The sequence below is a fragment of the Solanum verrucosum genome, unplaced genomic scaffold (genome assembly GCF_900185275.1).
Source record: "Solanum verrucosum unplaced genomic scaffold, falcon-dt-bn FXZP01000079.1, whole genome shotgun sequence".
In the NCBI taxonomy this organism is placed as follows: domain Eukaryota; kingdom Viridiplantae; phylum Streptophyta; class Magnoliopsida; order Solanales; family Solanaceae; genus Solanum; species Solanum verrucosum.
Window position 1 is genome coordinate 3,689,354 of NW_026020368.1, and position 20,903 is coordinate 3,710,256.

The 20,903-nt window shown below is 34.7% G+C and overlaps 1 pseudogene; it reads right to left on the reverse strand.

The window, feature by feature from the left end:
- Positions 1 to 6,880: 6,880 nt before the first annotated feature.
- Positions 6,881 to 10,810, reverse strand: LOC125838015 (uncharacterized; annotated as a pseudogene).
- Between the last annotated feature and the right edge of the window lie 10,093 nt (positions 10,811 to 20,903).

Genomic DNA, 20,903 nt, shown 5'->3' on the forward strand with positions numbered 1-20,903 from the left:
TTGAAACGTTGTATAAATTGATCAATGAGTAATTTTGTATATTTTTAAAAAATAAAATAATATATGATATATAGTCATAATAAGGGAAAAACATCGTTTTCTTAGGTACTAAAAATTCATTAAAAACAAATAAAATAATAAAACTTAGTAAAAATTATGTGAATTGGATTATGATATGAATTTTAGTTATTTCAGTCCAAATAACTTTGAGTGGTCAATAACTCCTCTATTTATTAATTCAACTCATTTTAATTTTTTTGAAATTCTCATTTTAACCTTGTGCAATTAACTCCGAAAACAAGCCAAATTCGATTAAGGATTCAACAAAAATAGTCAATTATGACTAATGAGGGATACCAACAATTTGGAGAAAAAAATAAGACATACTTCCTCCGTTCCTTTCCATACGTCATCTTTGTAGATTTCACTTGCATTAAGAAATTAAGTAAGTTTACAATTTTATCCTTATTTAATGTTTTTTTGAGTTAATTTTTTAATAAATAATAAATAAATCTATCTTTTATTTTTGAATTTGTTTGTTGAGAATTTTTTTTCAAAAATCAGATTTTATAGAATAATGCAATGGTTGGAGTAATTAATCAATGTATGAAGTAATTGCAATGAACATTAATTATTTATTAGTTTTACTAGATTGATCAAATATCTATTTTCAAGACTAATTAACTATCAAGAATATAATAGAAATAATATTATAATTTATGCATTGATTTTATGTATTACGGACCAACTATTTATAATAAGAATGACATATAAAAAGAAACGGAAGGAGTACTTCCTTTTATTTCACCAAGTCTTCACAACATAGATTTATTTTAATTTTTTTGTAAGGCAATATAATGTACTGGACATTTTCTTGCTTTTCCCTGGAGCTTATTCTTTAAAAGGGCCTGCTTAAGGCCACAAATCTAGGAACCTAAAGTAACATCACATTTCATTCATTATGTTTTTGGTAAATTGTATCGATTCTTAAATGTGTAAACATATTCTCACATACCTCAGTGAAATTTCCGAGGTAGGGTATGGGGGGGTGATGTATACACGGTCTTAATATCACTGATAAAAGAGAAAACAAATATAATATGAGTAATTATAATCAACACTCTATATGAATGTCACTAAAGACTTCAGTGATTCTGAATGCAATGACATTAACTCAACTGGTGCTAAATATTTTGTGACAATAAATATTGCCACTAAAGGAAAAATCTTAATTGCCACACTATATGTTTTTGTTGTTGTAGTATTTCTCATTAATCAACTATTGAGTAAGGAGGAAATTTCATAAATAATTAAGAGTTGAAACATAATGAGTCTCATTTGCTACCGTTTACCTAATTATGTAGCTATAGTTTCAGTATCTATTGTATATCTCAACTGGATTATTTTTTTTTTATACAAATTGGACTCTTAAACTAATTAATGACGCGACAATTTAGGTTATTAAAAGAAAAACAATTTCACAAATCATGATTATTGTATTTGATTAGAATTTTATACCAAATATGATTTCTGTCAAACAAAGAAAGATAAAATTAACTTCATTAATAAACATGTCAAATTCTGGTGACTCATATTCGAATCTTTTTGCTTTACAGTATTTACAATATGCTACAGTTTTTAAAAGGAAAAATTACGCGATTAAGCAAACATTTTGCACTAATTACAATTCAGAACTTCTAGCTATAATTACATTATCTCTCGCCTCTCTTCCTCTTTCTCTCTCTCTCTCTCTCTCTCTCTCTCTCTCTCTCTCTCTCTCTCTCCCTCTCTCTCTCCTCTCTTTGGAATCTCGCTCGGCACTCTTCTCTTTTTCAGTCATCTCGCCCTCTCTTCTCTCCACTCCTTACCCAGTCTCTCTCTCTCTCTCTCGCTTCTCTTATGCCAATCTCTCTCTCGCTTTATACAAACACAAATTGTGTTTGTGTTTGTGTTTGTATAAAGGGAGAGAGACGGGATATATAAATGCAAAAACATAGCTCTCCACTCTATACACTTATAATTATACATATACAAATCTTTTCCCGTCCAGTTATCTTTTGCCTTTCTCTCTCTCGCTTTATACAAACACAAACTATACAAATACAATGTATAATTTGTGTTTGTATAAAGCGAGCGAGATATTGGATATACAAATACAAATGTTTTAACTCTATTCAATTGTATACGAATTTAAATTGTATGCAGATATACAATACAATAATTGATACATATACATAATAGTTATATATACAATTATTTAGTTGATATACATATATAATTCACCTCTCTCTACTCCTTGCCCTCTCTCGCTCGCTCGCCTCTCTCTCCAAATCTTGCTCGTCACTTTCCTCCCTGTAACATGGAGCTACGAATCATAATTACCTATCTATAGCTATAGACCATAATTAAGCTATTTTTGAGTGGCTATATACGAAAATTCCCCTTTTTAAAATGCTCGCATTATAGAGTAGATGGTTAAAATTCTAATAGCCTATTGTTTTTTATTTATAACATGCGTATAGTAATTGCGGTAATGTGTGACATATGCTTTAGTTGATTCAACAGAATAGGTGTTGTTAACTTTTGACAGAAAAAAAATATTATTGAAAACATTAGTGTTGATAATACAATAAGTAAATGGAGGTAGTGAAAGGAAGTTAGTTACAGGTGTCAGTACTGTTGAGTTTGTTAGAAACAGAATTACAGCACATTTTACATTGAGCTTCTTAGTTTGTTAAAGATACTTTCTATACGATTGTATCATCTATATAAGGAGCTTTTTTCTTCAGTTGTAAAGATTGAAATTGTGCAATACAAAATATCTTCTACTAAATCAGTTCTTCTCCTTTATACTTTCATCCATGGAAGTTTGACTTCCATGGATCCTACTTCATAATTACAAAGTTTTCATGGTATCAGAGCAGTGAGACAAGGATCTTCTCAGCTACGTATAGTCGACATCAGATCGTTATCTACTTTTCGCAATGGCTGAATTAACAGCCGCGACTCTTGAATACAATCATCCACTTTACCTTCAAGCTTCAGATATGCCTGGTGCATCTCTCATTGCGACAAAACTCACAGGTCCAGAAAATTATGACCTATGGAGTAGATCGTTACGTCTTGCACTGTTGTTGAAAAACAAGCTTGGTTTTGTGGATGGAACTTGTCTAAAAAGCTCATTCAAAGGGGATTTAGCAACTCAATGGAAAAGGTGCAATGTTGTAGTGTTGTCCTGGATAAGCAGCACTGTGGCTTCAGAATTGCTCACCTCCATAGTTTATGCTTCAACTGCCAAACGTGTGTGGGATGACTTCAAGGAGTAGAGTTTATCAACTCTGGGCAGAGGTATCCTCCCTGAAATAAGGTACTGATTCTGTTACAGCTTATTTTTTGAAATTGAGGGATCTATGGTATGAATTAGATGTGTTAGTTCCCTCACCTCTCTGTAGTTGTGATGAAGCTAAACCATACATAGAACATCTAAGTCAACAGAGGTTATTGATGTTTCTAATAGGCTTGAATGAGTCCTACAGTCATGTGAGGAGTGATCTGTTACTTAAAAGTATGGTGCCTATTGTCAATCAAGCATATGCTACAGTAGTGCAAGAAGAGAGTCAGAGGTTACTAGGTGTGGTGGACATTAACAATGAGCCTCTCACCATGCTGGTCAACAAAAGACAAAATTTCAAAGGGAAGAAATTATTAGATACAACATGTGATCATTGTGGTTACAGGAATCACTTGAGTAAGGATGCTACAGGATTATTGGTTATCCTGCAAATTTCAAGAGTAAAAGGAAACAACTACCTGCTTATCCACAAGGGAACATTGATGCCTATCCTCATCATCAAGGCAACACTGGCTATAGAACAACTAACACAATGCAAAATGTTGGTCATGGTATCAAGTCATATGCTAACTATGCTGTCAATGAAGGGCAAGGACATGGATTTCAGCTTACTGAGAAGGAGTTCAATTATGTCCAGAATATGAGACATAACACAGGCACATGTCTTACAGACACTGGAGATGCTGGTCAGTGCAAGGCTAATCTAGCAGGTAATGTATCCTTGACTCCTTCCATTTATGAGTATACTTGGATCATTGATTCAGGGGCAACTCATCACATTGCCTCTTCTGAAGATCTTCTAGTCACAAGGAGTTATGTAGGTAGTCAAAGAAATAGCATTATTCAATTGCCCACAGGTAATAGGGCTTACATTAAGGGAACTGACAGCTCATTAGTTTTGGGAAACTACAAGGTGGATGATGTTTTACATGTCCCAGACTTCAAATTCAACTTGTTGTCAGTGGCAAAACTAACCAAGGATCTCTTGTATAGTGTTAGCTTCTTCCCTAACTTGTATGTGTTGCAGGACCTCTCCAACGGGAAGGTGATTGGGATTGGTAGAGAGCATGAATGACTATATCTTCTGAAAGACACAACAAAGGCAGTAGCCAGGGCAGGTTCTTCTGTTAAGAATGACAACTTCACTCTGTGGCATTTGAGGCTTGGACATCCTTCCTTTCATGCTATGCAACATATATCTTCCATTAGCCTTCCTTCATTAGATCATACATGCTGTCATATATGTCCACAGGCCAAACAAAGTAGGCCTAAATTTCTAGTTAGCTTACATAGTTCTAGTGTTGTATTTCAGTTGATACATGTTGATGTATGGGGTCCTTATAAAACCCCAACTTATGACAGAAAATTGTACTTTGTGACTATAGTAGATGATTACAGTAGATTTACTTAGGCTTGCCTGATTCAATCAAAGGTTGAGGTTTTTTCTGTATTAAAAAGTTTCATGATAATGGTGAACACTCAGTTTGACACTAAAGTGAAAGTACTGAGGTCTGATAATGGTACTGAATTCATGAACTCCAATTGTAGGGAAATATTTGTTTCTCTTGGAATTGTGCATCAAACTTCCTGTGCACACACACCCCAACAAAATGGGGTGGTTGAAAGGAAACATAGACATATATTGAACATTGCTAGGGCCTTAAGGTTGCAATCTAATATGCCTATTTCTTATTGGGGTCACTGTATTAAGACAGCAGTTTATCTGATCAACAAAATTCCCTCAGCAGTATTACAAGAAAGGTCCCCTCATGAGCTATTGTATGGCACTAAACCTTTACTAGAACACCTCAGGGTGTTTGGTTGTCTTTGTTTCACTTCTATTTTGCCCAGGTCTGATAAATTTGCTGCCAAAGCTAGGAAGGGAGTATTGATGGGGTATGCAGAAACACAAAAGGGATATAGAGTTCTTGATTTAGAGACTCACTCATTTCACATTAGTAGAGATGTTACATTTGTAGAAAGCAACTTCTTTTTTCAGACCAAATATCAAATGGAACCTGCTCCTCCTGATCAACTTGTGACTTCATACATACCACCTGTTGATCCTGTCACTGATACACATTCAGCTGAGTTTATAGTTCCCACACAAGAAGAAGAGTTCAGTGATGCTTCTGATGACAGTCCTAACCCAGCTTCAGAACAGGATGAAGACATGCCGGGATCAGCAATTTCCAGGCCAACTATTGAAGAAGGCACTAATATGCTACCTAATGTGGTAAATTCTGAGCCTATTTCTACAAGACCAAGTAGGCCCACTAAGCCTCCTATTTGGCATAAGGACTATCTAGTCCCAACTTCTTCCAAACAAGCTCATAATACATGTCTTTATCCCATCAGTAACTATGTTAATTATTCAAGATTGAATGGCTCTTATATGTCATTCTTAGCCTCTCTTTCTACTATATGTGAGCCTAATACATTCAAAAAAGCTTCAAAGTATCCAGAGTGGACAGCTGCAATGCAAAATGAAATCACAGCTTTAGAACTCAACAAAACTTGGGCTATAGTGGATCTACCACCTGACTAAAAGGCCATTGGGTCTAAATGGGTGTACAAAGTGAAACTTCAAGCCAATGGTGAAGTTGAAAGGTACAAAGCAAGATTGGTAGCCAAGGGTTACAATCAACAAGAGGGACTTGATTACCATGAGACCTTTTCACCTGTGGCAAAAATGGTCACAGTTAGGACTGTCATCAGTGTGGCAACTTCACTCAACTGGACTCTACATCAAATGGATGTCCACAATGCATTCTTACAAGGTGACCTAATTGAGGATGTGTACATGGAGATGCCTCAAGGTTTTCAGAGGCAGAGGGAATACAAAGTATGCAAACTACTTAAATCTCTTTATGGTTTAAAGCAAGCTTCCAGGCAGTGGAATTTGAAACTTACTGAAGTACTATTAGCTATTGGTTACTCACAAAGTGCATATGATCACTCTCTTTTCACAAAAAGAGATGGTTAAGATATAACTGTGATTCTTATATATGTGGATGATCTTTTGTTAACAGGCAGTAGTGATAAGCTAATACAAGAGTTGAAAGATTCCCTTCACAGCAAGTTCAAAATGAAAGATCTTGGTAAACTTAAATACTTCCTTGGCACTGAAATATTGAGGTCCAGAACTGGTATATTGCTAAACCAGAGGAAATATGCTCTTGAGCTGATTTCAGTTACTGGTCTTAGTGGGGAAAAACCTGTAACTACACCTCTAGAGGCAAACACTAAGCTCACTACAGTTGAATATGATGAACTAACTGGAGTGACTGATGATCATATACTCAAGGACATCACAAGCTATCAAAGATTAGTGAGGAAATTACTGTATTTAACTATCACTAGGCCGGATATTAGCTTGTTGTTCAAGTTTTGTCACAATTCATGCAGCAACCCAATGTATCACACTGGCAAGCAGCTCTAAGGCTAGTTAGATACATCAAAGGTATCCCTGGACAAGGCATATTATTAAGTAGTAAAAATAGTCTAGAACTTGAGGCATTCTGTGACTCAGACTGGGCAGCTTGTCCCAACACCAGAAAGTTTGTAACTAGGTATATGGTTAAGATGGGAGATTCTCTTATATCTTGGAAATCCAAAAAACAACACACCATGAGCAGAAGCAGAGTACATGAGTATGGCAGGGACTGTTGCAAAAATTATTTGGCCGGTAGGAGTGTTGAAAGAATTGAATGTTGTCATTACAACGCCTGTGAAACTACATTGTGACAGTAAAGCAGCATTACTAATTGCAACTAATCCTATTTTTCATGAAAGGACCAAACATATTGAGATTGATTGTCACTTTATAAGGGAGAGAATCAAGAATGGTTTGATATTGCCTACTTATGTTAACACCAAACAACAACCAGTTGATCTACTGACAAAGGGCCGAGGTGCAGCTGCTCATAACATGTTGTTATCCAAGCTTGGAGTCTTCAACCTATACTCAGACTAAAGCTTGAGGGGGAATATTGAAAACATTAGTGTTGATAATACAATAAGTAAATGGAGGTAGTGAAAGGAAGTTAGTTACAGGTGTCAGTACTGTTGAGTTTGTTAGAAACAGAATTATAGCACATTTTACATTGAGCTTCTTAGTTTGTTAAAAATACTTTCTATACGATTGTATCATCTATATAAGGAGCTTTCTTCTTCAGTTGTAAAGATTGAAATTATGCAATACAAAATATCTTCTACTAAATCAGTTCTTCTCTTTTATACTTTCATCCATGGAAGTTTGACTTCCATGGATCCTACTACATAATTACAAAGTTTTCAAATATGACTATAAACTATATATCTTACCTATAGAGTACTAACTTGTCACCATATTATTACAAATGCAAATCTCCAAAAAATAACATAAAAACGTCTCTCAATAAATTAAAGCGCTTGCGTAAAGAAACAAACTCGTAGGAGAAAAAGTTTTCCAACACGATCGAGTTAAAGGCAAATTAGAAAAGATTTTGCAGTACAAAGAATTTACGCAACAAAAGTCAGAATAATTTAATTTATGCCAATGGAATTAGCAGAGTCAATATAGTGACGTAAATATCTAAAGTAAAAAATGCATAATCCAAAAGATTTGAAGAAAGATTAGCTTGTAAGACCTAATTTTTGTAATCTGTAAGCACAATGGAAGCAACAACTGCAAGCTTTGTCATGAAACCACATTTGTCTAAGAGATTAAAGGAAATAGTGGCAAGAAATTGAAGCATCGCCTGAGACGAAGAAATTGATCAATCTGAAAAAAAATGGAGGTAAAATCAAAGCCAAAACACACAATTACATACAGAACGAAGCGACAACCATGTTCAGAGTTAGATGACGTTGTTGGCTTAAGAATTCCACACACGTACAGACATGGTTAATGAAAAAAATAGTCGGGGAAGCAAGCTGACAGGACAACGACCAACTACTTTAACGAAGTTGAAAATCAAGGGTGGCTCAATGCCTTTAAAAATGAGGCATCCCTTTAGGCCCCCAAATTTGAGGATCTCCATTTTTTTGTTTTAGTAATATTGAATTATTATAAGTATTTTTTAACAAGAAAATAAATTATATTTTGTCTTTCTTTTAGTTCGTTTCAAAACATTAAAGAATATTTCTTTCTTTTTTGTCATTTTTTAAATTTAACTTCCACATTACACGTTTAAGAACACAAGATTAAAATAAATTTTGGTATATATTGAAAAACAAAAAATAACTTTGGATTTCAATAATAAAAAAATAAAATAAATAAACTATAGGCCTTTGATTTATTCTTTTGTTTTAGGCCATTAATTAGCTTGAGTTGTAACACCCCGTAGTCTAGTAGGCCAACTAGGGCAAAGTAAGAGGGCAACAAACCAAGACAAGGGGGCAAGGACCAAGGCTGCCCAAGCTTTGCCAAGGTACTGCCCACCTCCACGACAACCTTGATGGTTCGTGGTGCCACCTGTGGTGGTGAGGCAATAGCTCACCAAGGCTCCCTCAAGTTGAGCTCACCTTCACGAGCCACCTCACGGCCAGTGGTGAAGACCACAGCTCGTGGTGATGCCTTCAACTCTTGAAGGCCAAGCCAAGATGGCCTAGCCACTGGTCCATGATCACGAGTAGGACCACAGCCAGTGATGAGGACCACGGCTCGTGGAGCCTGCCGTGAAGCTTGGACAATGGACTGCCAAATGGGGCTATTTTGGGAAATTTCTGTATGAGTTAGATTAAAGTGATGTCGTTTTGTATAAGCCTAGAAAACCTATATAAGTGATTTTACCCTTTAAACTCACCATTCAAGACATTATTTCCCAAAACCCAAATTAAATTCTCAAAAGCTCTTCTCTCAAATATTTCTTTCACTAGAAACTAGAGGAAGAAGAAAGAAGTATCAAAGTAATGAAGAAGAAGACAAAGAGAGTAATTTGTGGAAGCTTTTCTCAATTGATTCAATTCCATATACATGTACAAGTATCTGTTTATGTAGACTCACTAATTAATGAGTTAAGTTGCCAGCTAAGATTCTAACTAACTAACTTGAAATATAACAAACTAACATCAGCTAACTAACTATTTAACCAACTATTAATTAACTAAATAAAGGGAAAATATCTTCACAGTGTTGTTGTGCATTTAATCAATTCCTCAACATCCCCCCTCAAGCTAGGAGCCATGAAGATGTTCTTCGGGCCTAGCTTAGATACCAAATAAGTATGCTTAGGAATACCAAGACCTTTACTGAAAATGTCAGTTTGTTGTTTACTGGTAGAAATATGGATCAATTTCACTAGACCAAACTGCAATTTTTCTCGAATGAAATGACAATCAATGCCAATGTACTTTGTACGCTCATGAAAAATAGGATTAGTAGCAATTTGTATAGCTAATTTACTGTCACAAAACATAGACACGGGGCCAAGAAAATTGACTCCAAGTTCCTTGAGCAAACCAGTGAGCCAGACCACTTCAGCTACAGTAGAAGTTAGGCTTCTATATTCAGCCTCAGCTAAGCTTCGTGAAATGGTTGATTGTTTCTTTGATTTCTAGGTGGTAGGAGAATCACCAAGCTTGAGTAAGAAACCAGTAACTGACTTTCTTGTAGTGATACAAGATGCCCAATCAGCATCATAATAGGCAGAAAGACATGGAGAAACATGGGCTGACATAAACACATCCATACCTGGAGACTGTTTGATGTATTTGATAACCCTTGTTGCAGCAACCATGTGAGAGAATTTAGGAGAATGCATATACTGACTAAGACATTGTCCTGCAAAGGCAATAGTTGGTCGAGTGATAGTCAAGTATAGAAGTCTGCCTATTAATCTTTGATATTCACCTAGATCACTGAACAAATGATCTGTATCATCCTGCATATGTTGATCAAACTCAAAAGAAGTGAGCTTTTTATTTATTTCCAATGGTGTTTGAAATGGTTTGGCACCAGTGAAGCCTAAGTCACTGATAAGTTCAACAACATATTTCCATTGATACATTAAAATTCCATCTTTGTTTCTGGCAAATTCAATGCTAAGAAAATATTTCAAATCTCCCAGATTCTTGATCTTGAAACTGAGCTCTAAATGGTCTTTAGTTGCTTGTATTACATCTCTATCACTTCCAGTGATCAACAATTCATCAACATAGACTAAAACAATGACAATGTGAGGGCCAGACTTCTAAGTAAACAGAGAATAGTCCAACTGACTCTGAATGAACCCTGAACTGGTCAAGGCAGTGGTTAACTTGATATTCCATTGTCAAGATGCTTGTTTAAGGCCATATAGTGACTTTGACAATTTGCAAATTTGATGCCCTTTGTCACCCGCAAAACCTAAAGACATGTCCATGTATACCTCTTCATGTAGGTCCACTTTGTAAGAATGCATTATAAACATCCATTTGATGAATATCCCACATTTGTATAGCAGTAATAGCAATCAATGTCCTCACAGTCACCATTTTCACCACTGGTGAAAAAGTTTCTTGATAGTCAAGTTCTTTCTTTTGATTGTAAATTTTTGGCAACTAGTCTGGCTTTGAACCTTTCCACTTCTCCTGTAGATTTATATTTGATCTTATAAACCCATTTACAACCAATAGCCTTCTTGCCTAGCGGAAGATCAACAACAATCCAAGTGGAAATTTCCTCTAAAGCTTTTATCTCAAACTACATTGCCTCTACCCATCTAGGATCCTTTGCAGCCTCCTTGAAAGATGTAGGTTCAGTATCAGAAGACATTTGAGCCAAATAAGCCTGATACTTAGAACTCAATTTTGTGTATCCCAACACAGCAGAATGAGGATAAATATATGCATGATCCCCTGATGGCTTACTCACATAGTCTTGAATCCATGTGAGAGGTTTAGATTGTCTTGTGGACTTCTTTAGAGGTGCAAAATGAGGGGCAGGAAGAGGCTCATCAACATCACCTCTATGTAGGGAAGGGTCAGAATCATGACTTTCAGTAGCTATATCACTATCAACACCATTGTCAAGAAATGCAACTGCAGTATCTATTTCAATATGATGGTCATCAGAAGGTAGTTCATGTGCTCCTATTGGAGTAATACAAGTAGGAAGAAGCTGAGAATATTCATCAGAGGGCTTTGCAGCATTGTAGCAGAACCAAACATAGGTGGGACTGAAGATGGTTGAGAAAAGGGGAAAATGTCCTCATAGAATATCACATCCCTACTGATGAAAATAGGCTTAGTAACCAAATTATACAACTTATATCCCTTTTTATGAGCAGCATAGCCTAGCATGATTGACTTGATAGCTCTAGGGGAAAACTTATTTTGTCTAGACAGTGCAGAGGCATAACAAAGACATCCAATCACCCTCATGTGAGCTAGAGAAGGATCATGACCATGTAGCAGTTCAAAAGGTGATATATTCTATAGCATTGAGGAGGGTATTCTATTAATGACATAAACAACTGCTTCAATACAGTGACCCCAAAAATTAAATGGTAAACATGACTAAAATCTGATTGCTCTAGCAGTTTCTAATATATGCTTATGATTCCTTTCCACCACTCCATTCTGTTGAGGAGTATAAGGGCGTGAGCTTTAATGAATAATACCATTTTATTTAAATAGACTAGAACAAGATTGGTTAAAGAACTCTGAACCATTATATGATCTAAATGACTTATTGCTTTTCCCAAATTGAGTGGCAACCATATTGCTAAAAGTTTTAAGAATGGTAGAAACATCATACTTCAATCGAAGCAAAAAATATCCAAGTCCATCAACCAAAGTGAGAAAGTATTTCATACTATTATGAGTTTCAACATGACAAGGTCCCCATACATCCAAATGAATCAAATGAAAAACATTTGCAGTACTACTACTACTAACAGGAAAATGCAACCTTGTTTATCTAGATAAGGGACAAACATCACAATGTTGTAATTGAAAAAAAATAAGATTATGAAAAATAGGAATTCTTCTTAAAACTGCCATAGGAACATGTCCTAGCCTTCTATGCCATAGATCAGGAAGTGGTCTAGATACAGTCATGGACTTCCCTTCAGTCATGGAATGGTCATTATTTCGTGTGTTCAGTATGTAAAGTCCATCTTGCTCCCTACCAGTCACCTTTAGTCTCCCAGTGCAAAGATCCTGAAACACACAGTGTTCAGGGTAGAACTTAACACAACAGTTCATATCTTTTGTCACTTTTGAAACTAACATCATGTTGAACTTAAAAGTAGGCACACAGAGAACATCTTTAAAAGAATCACCTCCTGATAGTGAATAATTTCCAGTGTGACTGATTTTAGCAGATTCTCTAGTAAGTAACTGTATACTCCATGTATTACCTACTATACCATCATGCACTAATAGATGTTTATTCCTAGTTATATGATTAGATGCTCCAGAGTCTACTATCCAACTAGTGTGCAAGTCTGTGAGACACTTACCTGTCATGTTGGCACTAGCCTTAGACATTGGAGCATTGTCCCTTATTTGCTTCCATAGAGCATATTTCTTGTATTGATCTTCAGTTATAGTCATCTGCCCTTCCTGCTGAACATTAACAAGATTAGCTTAAACATTTTTTCCTTTAAGTTTGTAATCAGCAGGATATCCTATCTGCTGGTAGCATTACCCAATTAAGTGTCATGTCTTTCTACAGTGACCACACTTCATTAATTTGAAACAGTCTTCCCTCAAATGTCATTTCATGTGACAAAAATTGCAAACAGAGTTCCAATTCTTCTTCTTAGATCCTGAGCTTTTTGAAGTGAAAAAATACAACTGATCCAGCTTCATGTGAAGTGGATGTATTGCTAGCAGCTAGTTTTTGACTTTCATCCTGCACAATTAAGGCATACACCTGGTTAACACTTAACATTTTCGACTTCAAGAGAATTTGGCTTTGAGCCTGATTGTAACTATCATTCAGCCTCATCAGGAATTGTAGTAACCTTTGGTATTGAAGCTGAGCAAGCTACTCATTCGATTTCTCACAATTGCATGCAGGAGGAGGCATCATCGAATCATACTTATCCCATAGATCCTTGAGCTTACAATAGAAAACAGAGACTGGATGTGTCCCCTGTGTTAGAGTGAAGATTTCCTTGTGTAGCGCATACAGCCTTGATCCATTGATCTTGTTAAACCTTTCTTTAAGTTCCTTCCAAATCAGATGCGCATCTGATCGAAATATAATACCACTCAGTAGATCGCGACTAACATTGGCCATCAACCACGAGACAACAATAGCATTACAACGATCCCAAAGATGTTCAAAAGCAGATCCATATGTCGATCTAGCGATCGATCCATCAAGGAAACTCAATTTTTTTTTCTATAAGTGCGATCTTCATTGCTCGAGTCTATAACATGTAGTTCTCCATTCCAACAAGTTATATCCGTATTGGCAATGAACCTGGTCCATCAGACGCACTTAGATATAAATGATGATGATAATCGATAAGTGCTACAGATCTTGATCCAGCTGTTGGATCTGTTGCTGAATTGATTCCATCCGCCTGGATGAAGTCGGCATCAATGGTGAATTGTTAGTTACAGACGTAAACTGAGCTCAAAATGGATCTGATACCATATCAAAGTAATGAAGAAGAAGATAGAGAGAGTAATTTGAGGAAGCTTTTCTCAATTGATTCAATTCCATATACATGTACAAGTATCTGTTTATATAGACCCACTAATTGATGAGTTAAGTTGCCAGCTAAGATTCTAACTAACTAACTTGAAATATAACAAACTAACATCAGCTAACTAACTATTTAACCAACTATTAATTAACTAAACAAAGGAAAATATATTCACAGTGTTGTTGTGCATTTCGTCAATTCCTCAACAGGAAGTTCAAGCTAGGTTCAAGGTCAAGTGTCAATTCCTCCATTAAAGCTTGGCATTCAGCCTTGTTGTTAAGGTATGACAACTTTCATCCATGGACATCGTTCATCCATAGGGTTCCTTCAAAATTCAATTTCAAAAGAAAGATAAGAAAATCTCCGTTGTTAGGGTTTGATTCAAAAGTCATGGGTTCCTTTCAAACTTAATTCTAATGGTTGAATTATGTTATTATAAGATTTCTTATGGTTTTTATGATGTATCCCCAAAAATCCATGTAATTCCCTTATTTTTCAATTTTGATCTTATGATGCGGGTCTTTGTTGATGAAAGGTGAATTTGATGAATTGATGCATGAGGTGATAGAATCACATGAATTATAATGATATTCATGTCTAATTCTTGAATTCTAGATGTGATGATTGAAAGTAGGTTTTGAACCTTGAAAGGGTAAAGTATGAGATTATGCATGTTTTATGAAGTTTATGTAAATGCTTTAAGAACACCTTGAGAGTGAAGTGTTAATGATTATGTTGTCGTTGTGGGTTGATTGAAAGGTTATTCTTATAAACTCATAATGAACATGATGTGAAAGGCTTTCTCACATAATGAGGATTATAAGGTTGGAAGACTTTTCTCACCTAATTGAATCAAAGGCTCAAGAGCCATCATAAATAGGTCATGATGGTGATAGTTGCTCACACATGGTCTAAAGAGTTAAAGTAATGATATGCCTTGAATCGGTAGGCTAAGGGCACCGTTTCATGAGAAATGATGTTAATAAAGAATTAACTAATTATGGGATTTATGCGTAGCACCGAGTGTATATTGAAATGAGATGGAGGCTCACACATAGTTGAGTCCAGGCTTCCAAAATAGGAACTCTCACCTAGTAGAGTCCGGGTTTCCCAAAGTATGTCTCATGAAATGAAAGTCTTCACCAAGTGGAGTTCGGGTTTCTAGTAGCAATCTCCATATCTCATAAACTATGTGCCCCCGTAGGTTACTTAGCTAATGGATCCACCCAAGCTAAGAGTTACCGGTTCTACCTTAGGCAAGTAGACCAATCCTTTTCGGTGAGGGAGTCACCGAATTCCATGTTAAAGCTCACATGGTCTCATGTCGATTAAGGCTATTTCCCACAAAAAGATTAATGATGAACTAAGACATGCTTATAGAAGTATCTTGTAGTGTTCAATGTAATGATGAACTAAGACATGCTTAAAGAGGCATCTCATAGTGTTCAAGCACAACAAGAACATGAATAATGAACTAAGGTTACTACATGAAGTTTGGTATATGAGTTCAAATATTTTAAAGATGATGTTATGACTTATGTTTTCCAACTATATCTATGATGATGTTTAAACTTGGCAAATTGTATGCTTTTAAATGAAATGTCCCTTTAGCATGTTTTAAGTGTTTTCATGCATAGTTATCACACTTAGTGCATTTTTGTACTAACGCATACTTTTGCCTACATTGTTCCCAAATGTAGGGTCCGACAGTTAAGGTCAGTTTCATAACTAAGTGTTGATCTTGAGATTCCAAGCTTTGGTGAGTCCTCATGCTTCGAGGACGGAGTTATTGTTCTAGTTTCCATTTCTTGTATTTCCTGTTGGACATGATATATGGGCTAGGCCCAATTCATTCAATATTGTAATAAATGGCTATAATGAGACAAGTGTCTAGACTGATAAAGTTGGAATGAAGAAAATAGCTATAATGAAACTCATTTGAGATGAAGAATAAGTGGATGAATCATATGAAGATAAGTATGAGGAGTTAGCAAAAACAAAACACACAATTAGATACAAAACAACCGTGTGTAGAGTTAGATGAAGGACACACATTAGAGCAATGATTTAGTTGGAATGAAGAAAATAGCCTTTGAAAGAAACTGACAGAAGAACGTTTAGTTGCTTCCAAGCCCAGCTCAAATGACGAAAATAGCCCTTAGACTGAAATGACAAAAATAGCTCTTAGAAGCAAGCTGATAGGAAATAAAAATAATATTTTTTATTCTTACATTAAAAAAGTATTTTTTTAATAATACCCAATTCTTTTTTTAAGAAAAAATATCGTATCATTCAGTAGTCGTTTTCACACTTATTGAAATAAAATAAACTACATTTTTAAAAGTATTATAAGAAATTTAATAAATCATTATTTAATTAATTCTTTTCTTAAAAAGATTACAAAATACATACCATATAGACATATATATGTGAAAGGAGTGAGCAACTATATAAAAGTATACTCTCAGATTTGAAATTTTATGTTTCTATTCTAAATAATCCCCTCTTATTTACATAATGTCCAAATTTGAACATCTCAAAATGTTAAATAAGTCAATAACTAAAACATTCAAATTTCTTCCCAATTATATGATGTCCTATTTTGAACATCCTTTTGGCCAGAATAAAAGAGAAATTATAACCATAACTTTAATATAATTTTATCAACAGATAGGAGAAACTACTACAACTTTAAAAGAATAAAAGAGTGCTGCTACTTTTTCTGTCCAACAATATTTTTAATTATTGACTTCACACACTTCTTAAAAAACTATAAATAAAAAAGTAATTTTACTATATCATCTTTTGAATATAATAAATATAATGTCTTGAAAAATGTAATAGAGAAATGATTATAATTAATGATAAGGATAAATTAGTAGGGGTCGTTTGGTGTGAAGGATAACTTCAATTAGGCGTGGGATTAAATTATAGTTTCACTTAATTTGATGTTTGGTTGGCAAGTCCGGAATAACTTATCTTGGAATTAATATTAGTACCGGGATAAGTTATTCATTCCCTTCGATGGTGTAGTTATTCTGGGATTACTTATCCTGAGATAAAATAAGTAAACAAAAGGATATCCCTTTAAACCCTTTCTACATATCACTTTTTTTTTCTCGCAAATTTACCACTAGACAGTGTCTAGTGGCCTTTTATTAAACATAAAAAATATCAATAGGGATAAGTGCAAGCAAGGGGGGCTAGGTCTTACCTTACTAATCCTAATGAAGTACCTAATGTCTACTACCTAACAAGCATGAAGAAAATAAGAGCTAGAGAGAACTAAGTATTTTCTGATCACCACAGAATTTGTAATACACTCCATGATGATATTAATATTACAAATGAGGATGCTGAAATAATGTAAAAATATGTCAATCAAGAAGAAAGTTGAGTTATCAGCCTCAAACTTTCTATTACAAACTCATGGATTAAAAACGATTAATTGCCCATCAAAAGTAACTTGAAGTATTTTTATCTTGTCTTCTTCTTCAAACTTATCCAACAACACTTGATAATTCATACTTTCTTTATGGATTTATTATATCTTGTTGAACCTATTGATACTGTCAAATGGTTCTGCTTTGCATGTCGCATCGATAGGTGCCTTTGAACAAACTCCTCAGTCATTTTACCGTCCCAACTATGTTGCCTTCCATGTGTCTTCTTTTTGCTTTTGTTGTTTCCACTTCTTCGTTGCCTAGGTGATATATCTCCTTCCCTAGCCACTCTATCAAAGCATATGTCCAGCATATCTTCCTCATCTTCATCAAGAAAATCTTCACCCAAATCAAGCAAATTGTCTTCCCCATCTTCATCAAGAGAATCCTCGCCCAAATCAATTGTATTTGACACTTAGGATCTTGACTCATTCTTCTTTGCAATCACACATTTAGGCACAAATACGGGAGCTTCTGGACTTAATTTGCTATTCAAAGTAATGGTGAGACCTGCTTTTCTTGGATCAAATCGTTGTCATTCTCTCTTAACTTTACTTGCTTTCCAGTAGTCTTCGATAAAGCATCAAAATTATTCTAACATAATAGGTCTCTTGAGGCATTATTAATATATTGCCTCTTTTCACCATCATGAAAATTTTCAGTCGCACTCTTTTCACTACATGGAGAATTATTTTAACTAGTCGGGAAAAGACTCTGATTACTAGTGAATTTTTATGTGCAACCAATGTCCAATTTTTAGTTGCATTCTTGGTTTCAACTTGCAAAACATGCTGCACAGAGTTTTCAGCATCTTCAACATTAGATGTATCCATTAGTTTGTGTCTTGAATCCATTATTTTTTGCCTGAACCAACTCGCTGCGCATCAACCCCAACTCTTGGCGTTTCCCCTTTGTTTTCGGTAGTTATTTGAACACCAATATTACTTGTAACAACATCCATTGAGTGTGCACGATTTTGCTCAGAAGTGACAACAATCAACTGTCGATCGAAAGAAGTAGCTTTACTTTGATCGACATCTACAACCTTTATGTTTTCATTTAGTATTTCTCTCGCATCACCTTGATATTTTTCACTATCGATAGTACCTTTTGAAGCAACTTCAATGGTATCATCAATTTGTTTGTTATTTTGTTTCTTTTCGAGATCAAACAACAACTATCTTCATCATGACCTTGGTGCTTACAATAATTGCAATACAAAGGTAGATTATCATATACAATCTCTTGAAAACCTCGATCAACTTACCAGATTTTTCATCCACAAACTGCAATCTTACACAATTTGGAAGTTTTTCCATTAGATCAAGTATAACATTGACCCTAGTTGTGCTAGGTCTTGATTTGATTTGAGTAGTTTTATCTATAGCTATTGGTTTCCCAACTTCCGATGCTATAGACAACAGAGACTTCTTTGCAAACAAATCTGGAGATAAGTTCGGTAAAGAAATCCAAACCACAGCTAACGTCGTTTCCCCCTTAGGATTATATCCAATGGACCATGGAAAAACCCTACATTGGTGCTCCTCTCCATTGTAGAGAAGATATAACTGAGCGAGATAAAGCTAGTACATAATCTTCATATTGATCAGATCTCAACAAAATTTGTCTTGGAGCAAGTAATCCAATTAAACAATTGTCCTTGGTACCAAGATATTTTGGTAAAATTGACCTTAATACCTTCAAATCTGGCGCACCATGGGATAATTTAAACACCACTGCTTAATGCAATCCCTCTTCAATCATAAAGTCTTGCCTTTCCTCCATTGAAAACGTGATAGTAGGTTCTCCATGAATTATTTCAATTAATTTTGCGATTATTTTTGAGTTAATTAAGACAAATTGTTTAGGATTTATAGTATTGGAATTGAAAAGGGTGGCGTATGTGGTGGTTTGGGATGGTGGGTCGGGCTGGATAGCCTCGAAAGGAGGACGTCCAGTGGCCGTAGCAGCCATGAGAGCTGCGCAACTGCTGGCTAGGAAGAAAACCCTAGGTCAGCCGAACGCCGCACAAGTGAATTGAAATATATGTAAATATATTTAAAAAATAAAAAAGTATTGTATGTTAGCGGGAGGGGCAAATGGAAGAAGGTCTTTATACATCACTTTTCATATTCTTGAAGGGTATTTTTGTAAATAAATAAATTGTTCTTAAAATTTATTATTTTGAATACAATAAACCAAAAATAATCTTAGCATAACTTATCTCATTCTAACTTGAATTCAAACCATGCAACTTATAAAATAACATATCCATTGATTTTATCCTTCAAGTATAAATTATTCATTGATTTCATAAAATGAACAAGTATTGTTGACATTCCAAAATAACATAGTAGACAATTATTATTGGACGAAGGGAGTATTATTTCATTGGAAAAGAACGACAACTTTTAGACTTTGATTTGACCAAAAAAGTTGGTTTAATATTTTGGAAGACTTCTCACTTTTAGACAACTTTTAGGGTCTGTTTGGAAAGCCACCTAGTAATTGAATTTGGTGTAATTACTAGGGTAGTAATTATCAGCCTAGTAATTACACAGCCTGGTAATTACGTTGTCCTGTTTGTTTGCCACAGTGTAATTTCCTTTGTCCTGTTTGGTTGGACGAATGTAATTACTCAGTTAAATTTTAAAATAAATCAGATTTTAAATAAATAATATTACTACACAGTTAAAGCCATGATTTATTAAAACCAAACATATCCTGAAATTACATAACCATATGATTGTAATGGTAGGAAATATGTATAACTGATTGATAAAATCGATTTTCTAATTTATTATTATTATCAGAAATTAAAGAAAAAGAAATTAATTCTCATATTTATTTTAATCTCAAGAACTAACAGGAGAAAATACAAAGATCAAATTCATACATAATCTACCTAGACATCAAAATTTGAAAGTAAAATGAATCAAGAAAGAAGTCTTACTTGAAAGAAGAAGCATATGGTTTGTTGTTGTGCCGTTGTTAGAACTAAAAATGTCTAGACAAAAAGAAAGAAGTGACTTTTGGTATTCCAAATAAAAATATACTTCCTTTGTTCCTAATTATTTGTTCATTTTTCCTTTTATAGTTGTCCCTAATTACTTGTCCATTTTGACAAATCAAGAAAGGACAAAATAATTTTACCTATTATACCCTCAATTAATTACTTTGAAAAAAGTAGAATTTCTTGATAATCTTAAATTTTTAATCCATCTACTTCATAATTAATAGGGGTAAAATGGTCAATTCACTATGTCAATAATTGCTTTCTTAATAGGTGTGTCAATTCAAACGTGGACATCAAATTTTTAGAGGATTGTGCGATGCTAGTTCAATTTCAATTATTAGGATTATCAGAGGTTATTCAATTTTAAATTATAGTTTATTTTGATATGTGGCATGATTAAATTGTCTTTTATTTTATTTTATTTGACATATCACATCATTTGATACGACACTAAATTAGGAGGT